A 17,354-nucleotide genomic window follows, 5' to 3' on the forward strand; every position below is an offset into this window, starting at 1 on the left:
TGGAAGTGTCGGTGGTTGGAAGAAGGGAAACTAGTCAGCAGTGTGACTGGGTCTCTACAAAAATTTTCTAAGAGAGGAACAAAAAAAAACCCACTCAGGATATATTCATCACTGTAAACATTATTAAAGAAGATGAAAGACAGATATCTGGGTATCTTAAAAGAAATAACTTGTCAAATGCTACCTTAGTGTCAGTTTCTTTTTTGGGAGTTCTTGAACTTCTGATTGGAGTCTATCATAAGTATGGTTAAATCAGTCCAGGTGATTTAAAAAGAGGAGAATGGAGGCATGGGGGCCCAAAGTGACACTTCTTTAAAGTCCTAATATGCATCTAATCAAAGAAGCAGTGATAAAAGCACTACTTGGCATCAAATCATAGCTCTAAGCTGGAAGCAGCCGTAATTCTCCTAAGTCCAAAAGGATGAGTTGCTTGATTCCAGGTTACAGAGCCGGCAGTGACCCAGGACTTAAACCCAGACCTCTTTCCCTCAGGTCCAGTGCTGTTACTATCATGCCACACAACTCTTCCTCTGCCGTTTGAGACTTTATCATGATGCTCCAGCATAGTACGTTCTGATCCACAAGTTGAAGGCATGACTCTACCATGCTTCCCTGGAACCTTTAAATATCTTTAAGCACCACACCAGGATCATCATCATTCTTGGGTATTTACACCCTCAAATCTGAAATAGCTGACATTTACAGAGTGCTGACCATGAAGCAGGAGGTCCTGTTCTGAGAGTTTACACATACTAACTCTTTTAATGCCACAGGCACTGTTTTATCTGTCTTCTAAGGGCTTGGCGGACTCTGTCAAGCTGACCAGAACCCATGCTCTGAACACAATACCCATACTGCATGTACACCTACCTCATCGGAGGCAACACAGAACTGTATGGGCTAATCCTTCCCACTGTGTGGCCATGCTCTAAGCCCTTACTCTTCTTCAAGGGCCATTAAGACTGTTGATGTGAGCCTATCACCTCTTGGCTTGCACGTAGATACTCAGATTGTCCCAAAGCACAATTGCTAGTGAGCACCAGATTAGTACTCTTTCACCTTCAAGGGGAAGTCTTTTTGCATGATGATTCAAGGTGACGTGAATGTGTGATCAGATGTCTTACAAGACCCTGGGCTGCTATAAATTTGGCTAAAGCAGTTGGATTATTCCCAGTCAGATACCAGTGCCTTTGTGTGGAAGCGTAATTGTAGGTAGTACAGAGGTGTAAGAAGATTCAAGAATCTGAAGGTTGTCCTTTCGGTCTCAGTGCCTGTCCTCAACTCTCGAGTTTACCTGCTTTACAATGATTTCTGTCCAGATTTTCTAGAGGCAAATGAATTTTTCCAAAGAATCCTGCAGTCACCTAAGCTGGTGCCTTGCTTGGATATTAGGAAGTTTTCTTATTTTCGGGGGTTTCTTAACTCGTGATATAGTTTTGGCAGCGGATGCAGATGGCTGTGCGGATGTTCGCTCAGAAAAGTCAAGAGTCCATACAAGTGAAGACGATCTGGAGGGTGGGAGAAACAGCAGAAGTGTACATGGCGGGGGTGGGGTACAGACCTTACAGGAACTGGGAGAGAACTGAAGGCTCCCGGTTGAGTGGGTAGCTGTCAGTGTGACACTGGGGCAGAGGCTTGTAAGCTGGGAGGTTGTGGTGGAGTGCCTGGTATTTTAGGTTCACACAGCCAGTCCTGAGTTGCACAGAGGTTGATCAACGTTTTAATTTTCCCCAAATCACATCTCTTTATTAATTCCTAAATCAAATTCCAGTTTGTGTGCTCCATTTCTAGGCTGAAAATGTATGCTTTGAGACCAATTCAGGTAAATTATCCTGTACCACCCCCATTCCTGGAAAACAAATAGAGTCTCATTTGGATGAATGTTTTGCCTCCCTTCCATTTGGTCTTAAACCTGCTTGCTGGGGTTCCTATGTGGCCAGCTCTTAATAGGAATTGCCAGTCAGTCCATGGACTATTTTTAAGTGCTTTCTCTTCTTCCCTCCTCCCACACATGCAAAATTTCTCAGAGGGAAATTCAACAACTACAGCCAGTGTGGAGGGGATTGAAGGCTCCAAAAAATGCACTGTCAGAACGGAGAACAATTTCAGATCAATGGTTGTGAGGATCTTCACAAAATGGTTTAGAACAGTGGTAGGTAGAAGTAGCTCACCCTGGGAAAAGGTTACCGACCATGTTCCTGATGCTATTAACAGCACTTTTCAAATGTTTCAAGAGACTAGAGTATCTTAAATCCTACCCACACGTGCATATTTGCAGAGGAAGGGAGAGAGAACTGAGAATGAACCAAGGAAGGAAAAAATGAATGAATATGGGAAATTGTTTTTCTTAGCAGTTAGACTAGGACCCTCCTTCTTGGAAAAGACCCATCTTTTTTGATAATTTTTAAAACTTCTGTTGGAGACTGAGCCCTGAAGGGGGCTGTAGGATGAGCGCAGATGAAGAGAGCCCAGGTGAGCTGCATTGCATCAGAAGGAAAATATGTTAAGAGGTCTAGTCTGCAAGGTGGGGCAATGGTGGGAGAAGGGAGAGAGGTGAAAGTCCCAGGCAGTACAGAGAGAGGGAATTGGGCAAGGGGAGGTGTCTCAAGGGATCCTACAGTTAATTCTTTGTCAGGAAATTGTCAAATATACATAAGGGAATAGCTTAATGTACCACATGTAATCATCGGCTTTCAATTTACCAACACATGGCCAATCTAAACTCCAACCTCTCCCCTTCACTCCTTCCTCACTTTTTAAAGCGTATCTGAACATCACATTTCATCCACAAACATTTCAATACATACTTCTAAAATATAAGATTTTTTGGACAAAACCCCAGTATTATCAACAAAGAGAATTTCCAGCAATTCCTTAGTATCATCAAATATATTCAGGTTATCTCATTAACTATTTATTGTATAACATAAAGATACCCAAATCATAAGTTTACAGGTTGAATTCTCACAAACAAATGTATCTGTGTAACTAGGATGCTTTTGAAAAAGCAGAATAGCACCAGCATTCGAGACGCATGGCCCCTCCAGTGACTATCCCATCCAAAGGTAACCCTGTACTGATTTTGAATTTTATATAAGTGGAATGGTACAATATTTACTTTCTGTGTTTGGCTCAACATTATTCCTGTAAGATTAAATTTATTAAAGTGCACTTAATATTCTACATGCACTTGAGAAGAACATGTATCCAGCATCCGATGGATGGAATGTTTTATAAATATCTGTTAGATCCATTTGATCTAATATATGGTTTAAGTCCATTTCCTTATTGATTTTTCTGTCTGGATGATCTATTGATTGCTGAAAACAGGGTATTGAAGTCCCCTACTACCATTGTGTTGTTGTCTTTTACTTCCTTGATCTGTTAGTATTTGCTTAATATATTCAAGTCCTCCGATAATGGGTATATATACATTTACAGTCATCTTGTCTTGATGAATTGACCCCTTTATCAATATATAGTGACCTCTTTGTCTCTTGTTACAGTTTTTGGCTTAGTCTATTTTGTGTGATATAAGTATAGCTACCCCTGTTTTCTTTTAGTTTCCACTTGCCTGGAGTATCTCTTTCCATCCCTTCGCTTTGAGCCTATGTGTGTCTTTAAAGTGAGTCTCTTATAGGGGGCATATACTTGGGTCTTGGATTTTTGTTTGTTTTTTTGGGGTTTTTTTAGCCATATAGGCACTCTGCCTTTTCATTGGTGAATTCAATCCATCTACATTTAGAGTTATTGACATATGAAAACTTACTGATGCCATCTTATTGTTTTCTGGCTGTTTTGTATTTCCATTGCTTTTCCCCCCGTCTCTGCCCATATTTGTGAATTGGTGATTTTTATGGTGGTGTGCTTTATTTTCCATTTATCTTTGGTGCATCTGCTCTAGATTCTGCTTTGTAGTTTCCATAAGGCTTACATAATATTGATACATCTCAAAGTGTATTTGAAACAATATCTGTGCATTGTTCTTGGCTGATACTGTTGGGGAGGAAGAAGACATTTCTCTACCCTTTTAGGTTCTTCTGGCTGGTCTAAGAATTGACATGAGACAGATTAAGGGAAAAAAAATCTAATTTCATATATACAGGAACCTCACATGAGAGGGTCAGAGACAGAAAGGAAAATGAGGTATATAAACCATCCTGAGCTAAGGAATGGGTTAGGGGCCTAGGGCTTCCAAGGACATGAGAGTCATTCAAAAGGATGGTAAGAGAAGATGTTTGGTAATTAGACCTTTACCCTGCCATACAAATAAAGCCACTTAGATAAAATTTCTTCAGTAATAACTCTTTCCTGGGAAAATCCCTGACTTAAATTCTTTTAAATAATTGAGGGAGGGGCAGTAGCTTCTCTAGGACCCAGAGGATCTTGATTGCCTTTACCTCAAAATAACCTTCATGAGGAAGCCTCCACACTTTGAGGAGGATCAGTCTGAACCCCTACAATATACCTCTTAAACTGCTTTTCATTTGTTTCCCCTCTTTTCTAAATTTCCATTTGTTGAAACTGAGACAACTGTCTCATAGAATTATTTACATGCTGGAATTTGATTCCTTCTCTGGTATTGAACATGTTTCTCTGTATATTTTATGCAAACTGAGTTAGAACCAGAGGCCTGATCTGAACCAGGTTTTCCTTTTAAACAAGGATATAGAGAGTTTTAAAGGCAGTCCCACTCCATCTCTAAAAGACCATCAATTTTACATCATTCTTTAATCTAGCTGGGCAAGTAGATGCTTTCCTTGGGGGAGCTCAGAGAGGAGGATGCAAATACAGCTGATCTCTGGAATACAAATGTATATAACAAGGAAAAAAGATTGAAGATACATATCAAAATGTTAATTACTATTATGGGTATGTCATCAATAATGTTCTTACATGGTTATATTGGAAACATTAAAAACCAAAACAGATTTCATGCTTTAATGAAGATATTTCCCTGGCTGTCTTCTCCCTGGTGACCATCTTCCCATGGTGGGGTAGGGGGGAGAACACGGGCAGGTGAGGCAGCCTGGACTGCCTATCAGGCCATCCAGCTCTTTCACCTTCACTGTGTTTCCCATGCAACTTTCTGGTCTTCATTTGGTTTCTCAAGTTGGCTATCTTGTGGGAAGAGGACACAGCATTCTAATCCACTTGACTGATATGCCTAGCATTCTGTGATGTGTTAATATGTCTTTGTGGAATATATGACTAATTCCCTAGGTCTGATGTCATGGGTGAACTGATAAAAGCAGTTTTCTGAATCTCTACCACTGAGCTCCAGACTCTTGAGCTGAGGGTTCTGCAGCAAAGGGCCAAAAGTCTGAGAGTTTTCTTCCAGATGATCATTCAGCCTCTCTTTTTCATATCTCCATGGGAAGTGTGACAGTGGGTCAATTCAGGAACCACCTGATGAAAGATACCATGTTTCCTCTCCAGAAACGTGTGATGGAGGCGTCGAAATTATCAGTACAGGTTTTTCTAAACCAGAAACTTTGGACGAGAATCTACAAACAAGAGATCTTTGTTTCTGGAAACATCTGAAAATAAGATATGCTGTGAAACTCAGCGGTGCTTGACCTACTTAGGTGCTGTCTAAGTGAGGGAGACAAAATAAGAAATGCTTACATTTTTATTCACTAGGGTTTTTTCATAGGGGATCATTGTTTGGGGGATAAATCAGGGTATTCTGTAGGTAAGAGTCCTTATGTAGGATAGCTTAGGGGGTTGATGCTGTGGACAAACTGAAACTGATAGGTAAATTGTACAAAATTTTGTTTGCATATATTTTTTCTAGGAAAAACATAGCTTTCTTCAGACCCATGATCAAAAAAGATTAAGAATATAGAAATTTCAGATGTTCTTAGGTAAACTATATGTAAAATGAAGTTTGGATGGTAAAGGGTGACCCTGGAAAATGTGAAGAGAATCGATGTATCTATTGGGTTCGCCAAAACGTTTGTTCGGGTTTCCCATAACCTCAAATCAAAGTCTGTGAGGACACTGGGATTAGAGCTTGTTTGGGGAGCTTTGCATGGGGAGGTCAGCTTTGAATTGCCCTGTAAGACATCACTAATGGGTGTCAAGAAGGTGAACTCATGCTCATCTACATGAGCACCACCCCTAAATTCTTTCTTCCACTTTTCTTCCCAAGTAGTCTTCGTACCTTGCTGTCTTAAGCCCTTCATGGACACTTTTGGTTCATCTGTTTTTATGTGAAAGTATCTGCATTCCTCTTTGAAGAGACCATTCATTGTCTCCCTACTACAGGGAAGTATTAAACAAGAAAGAGAGAGAGATGAAAAGGGCTCTATCAAAAGTAACAATGTTGCATTCAAGGTGAATTTTATCATGTGATAAAGAAAAGATGGCTTTCGAACAGGATGGCAGGGTAACAAAGGTTTATTCTCTGCTCTTAACCAGCAAGTGTAGATTTGGGTCTAAGCAATATGTATTTATAATGTTTAAAGGGCAGTTAAATTCCTGGACGTTAGCCATATTCAGATGGAGTCAAGGTCTAAAACAGGGTACAAAATGACTAACTTTGGACTGCGTCCAATCCACAGACTTGAGAATCCAATCCACAGTCTTCGTTGCTGCGCGCGGGCTTTCTGTAGTTGTGGCGAGCGGAGGCTACTCTTCGTTGCAGTGTGCAGGCTTCTCATTGTGGTGGCTTCTCTGGTTGCAGAGCATGGGCACTAGGCACACAGGCTTCAGTAGTTGTGACTTGCGGGCTTTAGAGTGCAGGCTCAGTAGTTGTGGTGCACGGGCTTAGTTGCTCCACGGCATGTGGGATCTTCCTGGACCAGGGCTTGAACCCGTGTCCCTTGCATTGGCAGGCAGATTCTTAACCACTGTGCCACCAGGGGAGCCCTGGTTACAACTATTGAGTATTGTTTGATGTCAATTTAGAATACCTTCATCCTCCCTACTTGAATTATTCATTATTCCTCTCACCTATTTATAAGCATTTTTTCTGTCTGTGGACCATCAGCTCTCCCCAAGAAAAGAATGAAATGTGTGCTTTTCAATTTTTATTAGTGTACAAATAATAAGCCAGAAGAAACCAGAATTGGGGGAAAATTCATTGGCAAGATGAACTTAATACTGATCCCACTGAATTGTTGGCATATATGTTTCCTGTGCTTCCTAATCTAAGCAGAAGAATATGTAATAGAAAACATGACTCACTGCTGATATGATTTAAAACAGAATGCAAAATGGGGAGAGAGCCCCTGATTCATTTCAGTTCAGGCAGAGCTCTGTGAATATTTTTCTGCCTTTTCTGCTGCTGTTGATCTATTACAGGTAGAGATACCTTGTGGTATTTTAATGCAGCCTTAATACGGTGAGTGGAAGCAGAAAGATGACAAAACTCCTTACACAGTGTTTTGCTCACAGAGACAGCTCATCTTTGACACAATCATTGGTGACTCCATAGCAGGTTATATGGTGGATTTGCTCATGGGTCCAGCTTCTCCTGGGTTAGAGAGAATTGTTTAGTACACTTAGCTATTCGTGTTCATTATTCTCTGCGCACATTGGATCCTGAAACTTTTTGTTCACTACGTGGGGAGGATGGGAGAAGACTGTGAAAATCTGAGCTCATCTGTGACTCCCTCCAGACTTGTAATGGCCTCTCCAAAAACATTTATAGCAGAGATTGTATGTGTAAGACACAAATAATCCTTTCAGACCTTCTCAAACACTTATCCCGGCACTCCTTACTTCTCTCTGGAATAAGAAAAGGAAAGTGGTGCTCCCATCTCAGGGGTCTATTACCAGAAGTAGAGAAAACATTGACAGTTGGGCTAGCTGCTGTTTCATTGTCTTCAGTGGGGTTTAGTTTTTTCAGTCCTGAAACCTCCTCATTACTGAAGTAGCTGGAAGAGCACTGACTGATGGCATCCTTCTGTCTGAAGGAACACTACTGCACCTAGGAAGAGAGGACTGAAGAGGAAATGACCTGAGCTCAATGTGCATGCTTCCAAGAAAGGATGCCAAGGTTACTGACAGTACATGAAATACTGTGTATATTTCCTTTTCTGGGGGAAAGAGAAGTTCTGGATATGAAAGGGTATTTTGCCTGTTGACTACTACCTGATGCCCACTGAGCCTAGATTAATTCTCTCCTGCATATCCCTTTACAAGGATGAGTTCTCCACCATGTCCATGATCTAAACTGAAGAGCATGTCACTCTGGGAATGTGTGTCTGTGTGTCTGTCTGTACAATTTGTAGAATAAGAAATGAATGTTGGCTCATTCAGTGTACTTTCTTACTTGAAATAAGAATACTAGAGTCTCCCCATAATTTTAACTTTGAAACTCTAGACAAGCATCTGATAGAGTGAACCTTTTTGAGGCAGAAAGTATAGTGATTTAAGAGCACAGGCTCTGGAACCAAACTTCCTGGTTTCTAAACCTGGCTCCACTGTTGACTACCTGTATGGCCTTGGGTGAACTTACTTAACATCTCTTCGCACTTGCTTCCTCATCTGTAAAACAGGCAAAAGTACAAATACCATAGAATTGTGGTGAGCACTACATAAATTACTACATGTAGTAAAAAGTATATATAACCAGCACATAGTGAATACTCAAAATCGAGCTCTTACTAGTTAGAATTCAGACAGTCAAAAATGAGGGGTTGTGGTCATCCATAATTCAGGAAGTGAGACCAATAATGATTATTCTCACATAAAATTGCTTTGGTTTATAAAACCACAAATTTAAGTTGTCATAGTCTCCTCAAAATCCTTTGAGATCAAGTGTTTAAAAGGTCCCTGGAAATCATCTACTCTACACATTTTAGAGCTAAGGAAACTGGATTTCAGAGAGGTTAAATGACTTGGGTCGAATGACAGCAATAGCACCTAAACATCCCTTTAAGGAGACTGCTTAACAAAAGAAGAGAAGGTGAGATTATGAACAAAACAACTTCGCATCCCTCACCCAGCCTAAGTCTTCAGAACTCCAGCTGAGTGCAACCAGAACCAGCAGACCAAGGAATGGAAATCCAACCAGAGAGAGGGAAGAGCCAGGAATTTGCTGGAGCTCAATTAGGATACAAATGTATTGTGGACCTGTGTATGTTCATTCCACAAACACTTGTTGGCCACCCAGTATCCACACCGTGTTTTGGTTAGAAAGCTCGACATCAATTCTTTTATATGCAGGAACACTTGAGCCTCAGATCCCTCTGTCTCATTCATGTCTTAAGATCTGGTACATAGCAGTAGTCACAGTTGAAGTCTCTCTCCATGCAACGGTGTGGCAACATGGGAAAACATGGGGTTTAGAGTCTCCAGTATGTCTGCCACTTATGAGCTCTGTAATCTTTTTTTTTTTTTTGAATTTTTGAATTTTATTTTATTTTTTTATACAGCAGGTTCTTATTAGTTACCCATTTCATACATATTAGTGTATATATGTCGATCCCAATCTCCCAATTCATCACACCACCACTCGCCGTCCCACCACTTTCCCCCCTTGGTGTCCATATGTTTGTTCTCTACATCTGTGTCTCTATTACTGCCCTGCAAACTGGTTCATCTGTACCATTTTTCTACATTCCACATATATGAGTTAATATATGATATTTGTTTTTCTCTTTCTGACTTATTTCACTCTGTATGACAGTCTCTAGATCCATCCACGAGTCTACAAATGACCCAATTTCATTTCTTTTTATGGCTGAGTAATATTCCATTGTATATATGTACCACATCTTCCTTATCCATTTGTCTGTCGATGGGCATTTAGGTTGCTTCCATGACCTGGCTATTGCAAATAGTGCTGCAGTGAACATTGAGGTGCATGTGTCTTTTTGAATTACGATTTTCTCTGGGTATATGCCCAGTAGTGGGATTGCTGGGTCTTATGGTAATTCTATTTTTAGTTTTTTAAGGAACCTCCATAGTGTTCTCCATAGTGGCTGTATCAATTTACATTCCCACCAACAGTGCAAGAGGGTTTCCTTTCTCCACACCCTCTCCAGCACTTATTGTTTGTAGATTTTCTGATGATGCCCATTCTAACTGGTGTGAGGTGATACCTCATTGTAGTTTTGATTGCATTTCTCTAATAATTAGTGATGTTGAGCATCTTTTCATGTGCTTCTTGGCCATCTGTATGTCTTCTTTGGAGAAATGACTATTTAGGTCTTCTGCCCATTTTTGGATTGGGTTGTTTGTTTTTTTAATATTGAGCTGCATGAGCTGTTTATATATTTTGGAGATTAATCCTTTGTTGATTCATTTGCGAATATTTTCTCCCATTCTGAGGGTTGTCTTTTCATCTTGTTTGTAGTTTGCCTTGCTTTGCAAAAGCTTTTAAGTTTCATTAGGTCCCATTTGTTTATTTTTGTTTTCATTTCCATTACCCTAGGATGTGGATCAACAATGATCTGGCTGTGATTTATATCAAAGAGTGTTCTCCTATGTTTTCCTCGAAGAGTTTCGTAGTGTCCGGTCTTACATTTAGCTCTCTAATCCATTTTGAGTTTGTTTCTGTGTATGGTGTTAGGGAGAGTTCTCATTTCATTCTTTTACATGTAGCTGTCTAGTTTTCCCAGCACCATTTATTGAAGAGACTGTCTTTTCTCCATTGTATATCCTTGCCTCCTTTGTCATAGATTAGTTGACCATAGGTGTGTGGGTTTATCTCTGGGCTTTCTAACCTGTTCCACTGAGCTATATTTCTGTTTTTGTGCCAGTACCATACTGTCTTGATTACTGTAGCTTTGTAATATAGTCTGAAGTCAAGGAGTCTGATTCCTCCAGCTCCGTTTTTTTCCCTCAAGATTGCTCTGGTTACTTGGGGGTCTTTTGTGTCTCCCTACAAATTTTAAGATTTTTTGTTCTAGTTCTGTAAAAAATGCCATTGGTAATTTGATAGGGATTGCATTGAATATGTAGATTGCTTTCAGTAGTATAGTCATTTTCACAATATTGATTCTTCTTATCCAAGAATGTGGTATATCTCTCCATCTGTTTGTATCATCTTTAATTTCTTTCATCAGTGACATAGTTTTCTGCATACAGGTCTTTTGTCTCCCTAGGTAGGTTTATCCCTAGGTATTTTATTCTTTTTGTTGCAGTGGTAAATGGGAGTATTTCCTTAATTTCTCTTTCATGTTTTTCATCATTAGTGTATAGGAATACAAGAGATTTCTGTGCATTAATTTTGTATCCTGCAACTTTACCAAATTAACTGATTAGCTCTAGTAGTTTTCTGGTAGCATCTTTAGGATTCTCTATGTATAGTATCATGTCATCTGAAAACAGTGATAGTTTTACTTCTTCTATTATGATTTGGATTCCTTTTATTTCTTTTTCTTCTCTGATTGCTGTGGCTAGGACTTCCAAAACTATGTTGAATAATAGCAGTGAGAGTGGGCAACCTTGTCTTGTTCCTGATCTTAGTGGAAATGGTTTCAGTTTTTCACCATTGAGAACAATGTTGTCTGTGGGCTTGTCATATATGGCCTTTATTATGTTGAGGTAGGTTCCCTCTATGTCCACTTTCTGGAGAGTTTTTATCATAAATGGGGGTTGAATTTTGTCAAAAGCTTTTTCTGCATCTATTGAGATGATCATATGGTTTTTCTTCAATTTGTTAATATGGTGTATCACATTGATTGATTTGCATATATTGAAGAATCCTTGCATCCCTGGGATAAATCCCACTTGATCATGGTGTATGATCCTTTTAATGTGCTGTTGGATTCTGTTTGCTAGTATTTTGTTCACGATTTTTGCATCTATATTCATCAGTGATATTGGTCTGTAATTTTCTTTTTTTGTAGTATCTTTGTCTGGTTTTGGTATCAGGGTGATGGTGGCCTCATAGAATGAGTTTGGGAGTGTTCCTTCCTCTGCAATTTTTTGGAAGAGTTTGAGAAGGATGGGTGTTAGCTCTTCCCTAAATGTTTGATAGAATTCACTTGTGAAGCCGTCTGATCCTGGATTTTTGTTTGTTGGAAAATTTTTAATCACAGTTTCACTTTCATTACTTGTGATGGGTCTGTTCATATTTTCTATTTCTTCCTGGTTCAGTCTTGGAAGGTTATAGCTTTCTAAGAATTTGTCCATTTCTTCCAGGTTGTCCATTTTATTGGCATCGTGTTGCTTGTAGTAGTCTCTTAGGGTGCTTTGTATTTCTGCAGTATCAGTTGTTACTTGTCCTTTTTCATTTCTAATTCTGTTGATTTGAGTCCTCTCCCTTTTTTTCTTGATGAGTCTGTCTAATGGTTTATCAATTTTGTTTATCTTCTCAAAGAACCAGCTTTTAGTTTTATTGATCTTTGCTACTGTTTCCTTCATTTCTTTTTCATTTATTTCTGATCTGATCTTTTTGATTTCTTTCCTTATGCTAACTTTTGGGGTTTTTTGTTCTTCTTTCTCTAATTGCTTTAGGTGTAAGGTTAGGTTGTTTATTTGAGATTTTTCTTGTTTCTTAAGGTAGGATTGTATTGCTATAAACTTCCCTCTTAGAACTGCTTTTGCTGCATCCCATAGGTTTTGGATCATCGTGATTTCATTGTCGTTTGTCTCTATGTGTCTTTTGATTTCCTCTTTGATTTCTTCAGTGATCTCTTGGTCATTTAGTAACGTATTGTTTAGCCTCCATGTGTTAGTGTTTTTTACGTTTTTTTCCCTGTAAGTGATTTCTAATCTCATAGCATTGTGGTCAGAAAAGATGCTTGATATGATTTCAACTTTCTTAAATTTACTGAGGCTTGATTTCTGAGCCAATATGTGATCTAGCCTCGAGAATGTTCCATGTGTACTTGAGAAGAATGTGTAATCTGCTGTTTTTGGATGGAATGTCCTATAAGTATCAATTAAATCTACCTGGTCTATTGTGTCATTTAAAGCTTGTGTTTCCTTATTAATTTTCTGTCTAGATGATCATTGGTGTAAGTGAGGTGTTAAAGTCCCCCACTGTTATTGTATTACTGTTGATTTCCTCTTTTATAGCTGTTAACAGTTGCCTTATGTATTGAGGTGCTCCTATTTGGGTGCATATGTAATTATAATTGGTATATCTTCTTCTTGGATTGATCCCTTGATCATTATGTAGTGTCCTTCCTTGTCTCTTGTAACCTTCTTTATTTTAAAGTCTGTTTTATCTGATATGAGTATTGCTACTCCAGCTTTCATTTGATTTCCATTTGTATGGAATATCTTTTTCTATCCCTTCACTTTCAGTCTGTATGTGTCCCTAGGTCTGAAATGGGTCTCTTGTAGACAGCATATATATGGGTCTTGTTTTTGTATCCATTCAGTGAGCCTGTGTCTTTTGGTTGGAGCCTTTAATCCATTCACGTTTAAGGTAATTATCGATATGTATGTTCCTATTACCATTTTCTTAATTGTTATGGGATTGTTTTTGTAGGTCCTTTTCTTCACTTGTGTTTCCCACTTAGAGAAGTTCCTTTAGCATTTGTTGTAGAGCTGGTTTGGTGGTGCTGAATTCTCTTAGCTTTTGCTTGTCTGTAAAGCTTTTGATTTCTCCATTGAATCTGAATGAGATCCTTGCTGGGTAGAGTAATCTTGGTTGTAGGTTCTTCCCTTTCATCATTTTAAATATATCATGCCATGCCCTTCTGGCTTGTAGAGTTTCTGCTCAGAAATCAACTGTTAACCTTATGGGAGTTCCCTTGTATATTATTTATTTTTCCCTTGTTGCTTTCAGTACTTTTTCCTTGTCTTTAATTTTTGTCAATTTGATTGCTATGTGTCTTAACATGTTTCTCCTTGGATTTATCCTGCCTGGGACTCTCTCCACTTCCTGGACTTGGGTGGCTATTTCCTTTCCCATGTTAGGGAAGTTTTCGACTGCAATCTCTTCAAATATTTTCTTGGGTCCTTTCTCTCTCTCTCCTCCTTCTGGGACCCCTATAATGCGAATGTTGTTGAGTTTAATGTTGTCCCAGAGGTCTCTTAGGCTGTCTTCATTTCTTTTCATTCTTTTTTCTTTATTCTGTTCCACAGCAGTGAATTCCACCATTCTGTCTTCCAGGTCACTTATCCGTTCTTCTGCCTCAGTTATTCTGCTATTGATTCCTTCTAGTGTAGTTTTCATTGCAGTTATTGTATTGTTCATCTCTCTTTTTTCTTTAATTCTTCTAGGTCTTTGTTAAACATTTCTTGCATCTTCTCGATCTTTGCCTCCATTCTTATTCCGAGGTCCTGGCTCATCTTCGCTATCATTATTCTGCATTCTTTTTCTGGAAGGTTGCCTATCTCCCCTTCATTTAGTTGTTTTTCTGGGGTTTTATCTTGTTCCTTCATCTGACACATAACCCTCTGCCTTTTCATCTTGTCTGTCTTTCTGTGAATGTGGTTTTTGTTCCACAGGCTGCAGGATTATAGTTCTTCTTGCTTCTGCTGTCTGCCTTCTAGTGGATGAGGCTATCTAAGAGGCTTTTGCACGTTTCCTGATGGGAGGGAGTGATGGTGGGTAGAGCTGGCTGTTGCTCTGATGAGCAGAGCTCAGTAAAACTTTAATCCGTTTGTCTGCTGATGGGTGGGGCTGGGTTCCCTCCCTGTTGGTTGTTGGCCTAAGGTGACCCAACACTGGAGCCTACCCAGCTCTTTGGTGGTGCTAATTTGGTGGGCTCTGGGAGGGCTTATACCAAGGTGTACTTCCCAGAACTTTTGCTGCCTGTGTTCTTGTCCTCACGGTGAGTCATATCCACCCCCTGCCTCTTCAGGAGATCCTCCAACACTAGCAGGTAGGTATGGTTCTGTCACCTATGGGTCACTGCTCCTTTCCCTGCATCCCGATGCACACACTACTTTTTGTGTGCCCTCCAAGAGTGGAGTCTCTGTTTACCCCAGTCCTGTCGAAGTCCTGCAATCAAATCCCAGTAGCCTTCAAATTTGATTCTCTAGGAATTCCTCCTCCTGTTGCCCGACCCCCAGGTTGGGAAGCCTGACGTGGGGCTCAGAACCTTCAGTCCAGTGGGTGGACTTCTGTGGTATAAGTGTTCTCTAGTTTGTGAGTCACCCACCCAGCAGTTATGGGATTTGATTTTATTGTGATTGCACCCCTCTTACCATCTCATTGCAGCTTCTCCTTTGTCTTTGGATGTGGGGTATCTTTTTTGGTGAGTTCCAATGTCTTCCTGTTGATGATTGTTCAGCAGTTAGTTGTGATTCCAGTGCTCTCGCAAGAGGGAGTGAGCACACGTCCTTCTACTCTCCCATCTTGAACCAATCTGAGCTCTGTAATCTTGATTTACACCTTTATCATTTCATTTTCTTTGTTTCCAGAGTAAGGATAATGTTAGACAGGCTCTGAAAGGAGGACATGTCATTGAGGTGAGATATTCTGAGAACTGATTTCAAGGGGCCCCACTAGTTGGATTTATTGTTTACTTTCTGAGTTTTGTTTTTCTGGTGAGATTCTTCATGAAGGTAACAGCTGATCTCATGTCACTTGTTTTCTTATCTCTTTCTGGAAATCCGCGGCACTCTCCTTTCCATTTTGCCTCAGTGCTTTATAATCTCTTTTTGTGACTAGTCATTAGAGATCAAGCCTTTTAGTTTTTCCCTGTGCCCTGTGTGGCCTATCTGCCACTCTGGTGCTCTTCGAATTTAGATGTTGGGATACTAGGCAACAGAAGACAGCTATGAATTTGAAGAGGGGAAATCCTCAGAACAAAGACTCCAGAAGCACTCCGAGCCATCTGGGGACATTTAGAATGCTTATAGTCCAGGACAGCTGTTCCAAGAGAGAACTTTCTTATCCAAAGAAAGATAGGAGCACTAGATCAGCCATGGAAAAGAAAAATAAAAACTCTCCTTCTACCTCTCTTGAATTTCCCAGTTGTTTAGGGATGTGAGTTGTTACGGACACAAAAGCAGAAGCAAGAGAAGATACTGAAAAGAAAGAAAGGTATCTCGCTTTATAAAGGTTAGAAACTTAGTCACCCAAAGCTTGAGCCATTTCGCATGCTCAAACAAGACATACTCGTAGCCATCACAAGATCAATCATAAGACTCAACAATGGATTTTTTACCCCTATAGCAACAGGGAAGCCAAAGACACTAAAAGAAATAGGGGGGCTTCCCTGGTGGCGCAGTGGTTGAGAATCTGCCTGCCAGTGCAGGGGACACGGGTTCAAGCCCTGGTCTGGGAAGATCCCACATGCCACGGAGCAACTGGGCCCGTGAGCCACAATTACTGAGCCTGCGCGTCTGGAGCCTGTGCTCCGCAACAAGAGAGGCCGTGATAGTGAGAGGCCCACGCACCACGATGAAGAATGGCCCCCGCTTGCCACAGCTGGAGAAAGCCCTGGCACAGAAACAAAGACCCAACACAGCCATAAATAAAATAAATAAAATTAAAAAAAAAAAAAAAAGAAATAGGACTGGAGGGGAGGGGAAGAATACTACCTACCTCTTCAGGTGATTTTGAAGATTAAATGATGTAAGAGAAAGCACTGGGAAAATTATAAAGTAATACTACATAAAAACAACTTGATATTAAAACAGTAGATGACCCAATGGCAATACATGGATTAAGAAAAGCCAAATTATTGATACTAAAACTTTTAAGATTAGATGTGTAATGTAACTTACAAGTTATGGATGCTTATTAAATTTGTTTAATTTCTAAAAATTTTTCGGTATAGTCAACCATTATTTACTGTAGCGACAAATTAATCCTTTTGCAATATTTTTTGTCACACTTATTTGGAGACATGCTAATCAAGGCTCAACTTTTTGCTGAATAGAATGGAATTCACCTCATTTATCATTTTCCAGTTGATGAGTTACTTGTGGATACATACACCTTGATCCCTGTAAGAATGGGAGGTCCTCAGGGGAGATGGCGTCATCCCCAGTTTGGTGAAAAGGAAACCAAGGTTCAGAGGATAAGGCACAGGTCACTTGTTCAGGACTGAAGTTCACAAGAAGTGTAGCTAGAATTTACATACAGACTTTCTGACTCCAAATTCAGAATTCCCTCCACTACCTTGTGTTATTCTTGGTACCATCCTTTGGTAAGTAAAAACTTTGCAGCCTCCAGGCTACACAGACTAAGGTATTTGTCTGAATGAAGCTAAACAGATTGACAATCCATAATTCTGAATTTGTGCTGTATATGATTCAGTAAATCGTCACTGTCATTAAATGCTCTATAGATGAAGAAGCACTCACTTTCCAGGAAAACTCAAGTGACATACAGTTGGTCACTCCTCTCAGGAGGTTTCACATCCACAAATTCAACCAACTGGGTATAGAAATTTTGACCTGCAGTTAGTTGAATCCGAAGGAGAATCTGCAGGGGGCTGACTGTATATTTATTGGGAAAAAAATCTACATATAAGTGAACCCGT

The 17,354-nt window shown here is 39.9% G+C and overlaps 1 long non-coding RNA gene across 1 annotated transcript in view; it reads left to right on the forward strand.

Annotated features, from left to right (window-relative positions):
* Positions 1-417: 417 nt before the first annotated feature.
* The window catches only part of LOC309665587, a 205,346-nt gene continuing 188,409 nt past the window's right edge, over positions 418-17,354 (forward strand). Inside the window, exon 1 of the long non-coding RNA XR_014266545.1 lies at positions 418-3,065. This is a non-coding gene — a long non-coding RNA (uncharacterized lncRNA). The remainder of the gene's footprint in view (positions 3,066-17,354) is intronic.

The sequence above is a fragment of the Balaenoptera physalus genome, assembly GCF_965194825.1.
Source record: "Balaenoptera physalus genome assembly, chromosome: 8".
Lineage (NCBI taxonomy): Eukaryota > Metazoa > Chordata > Mammalia > Artiodactyla > Balaenopteridae > Balaenoptera > Balaenoptera physalus.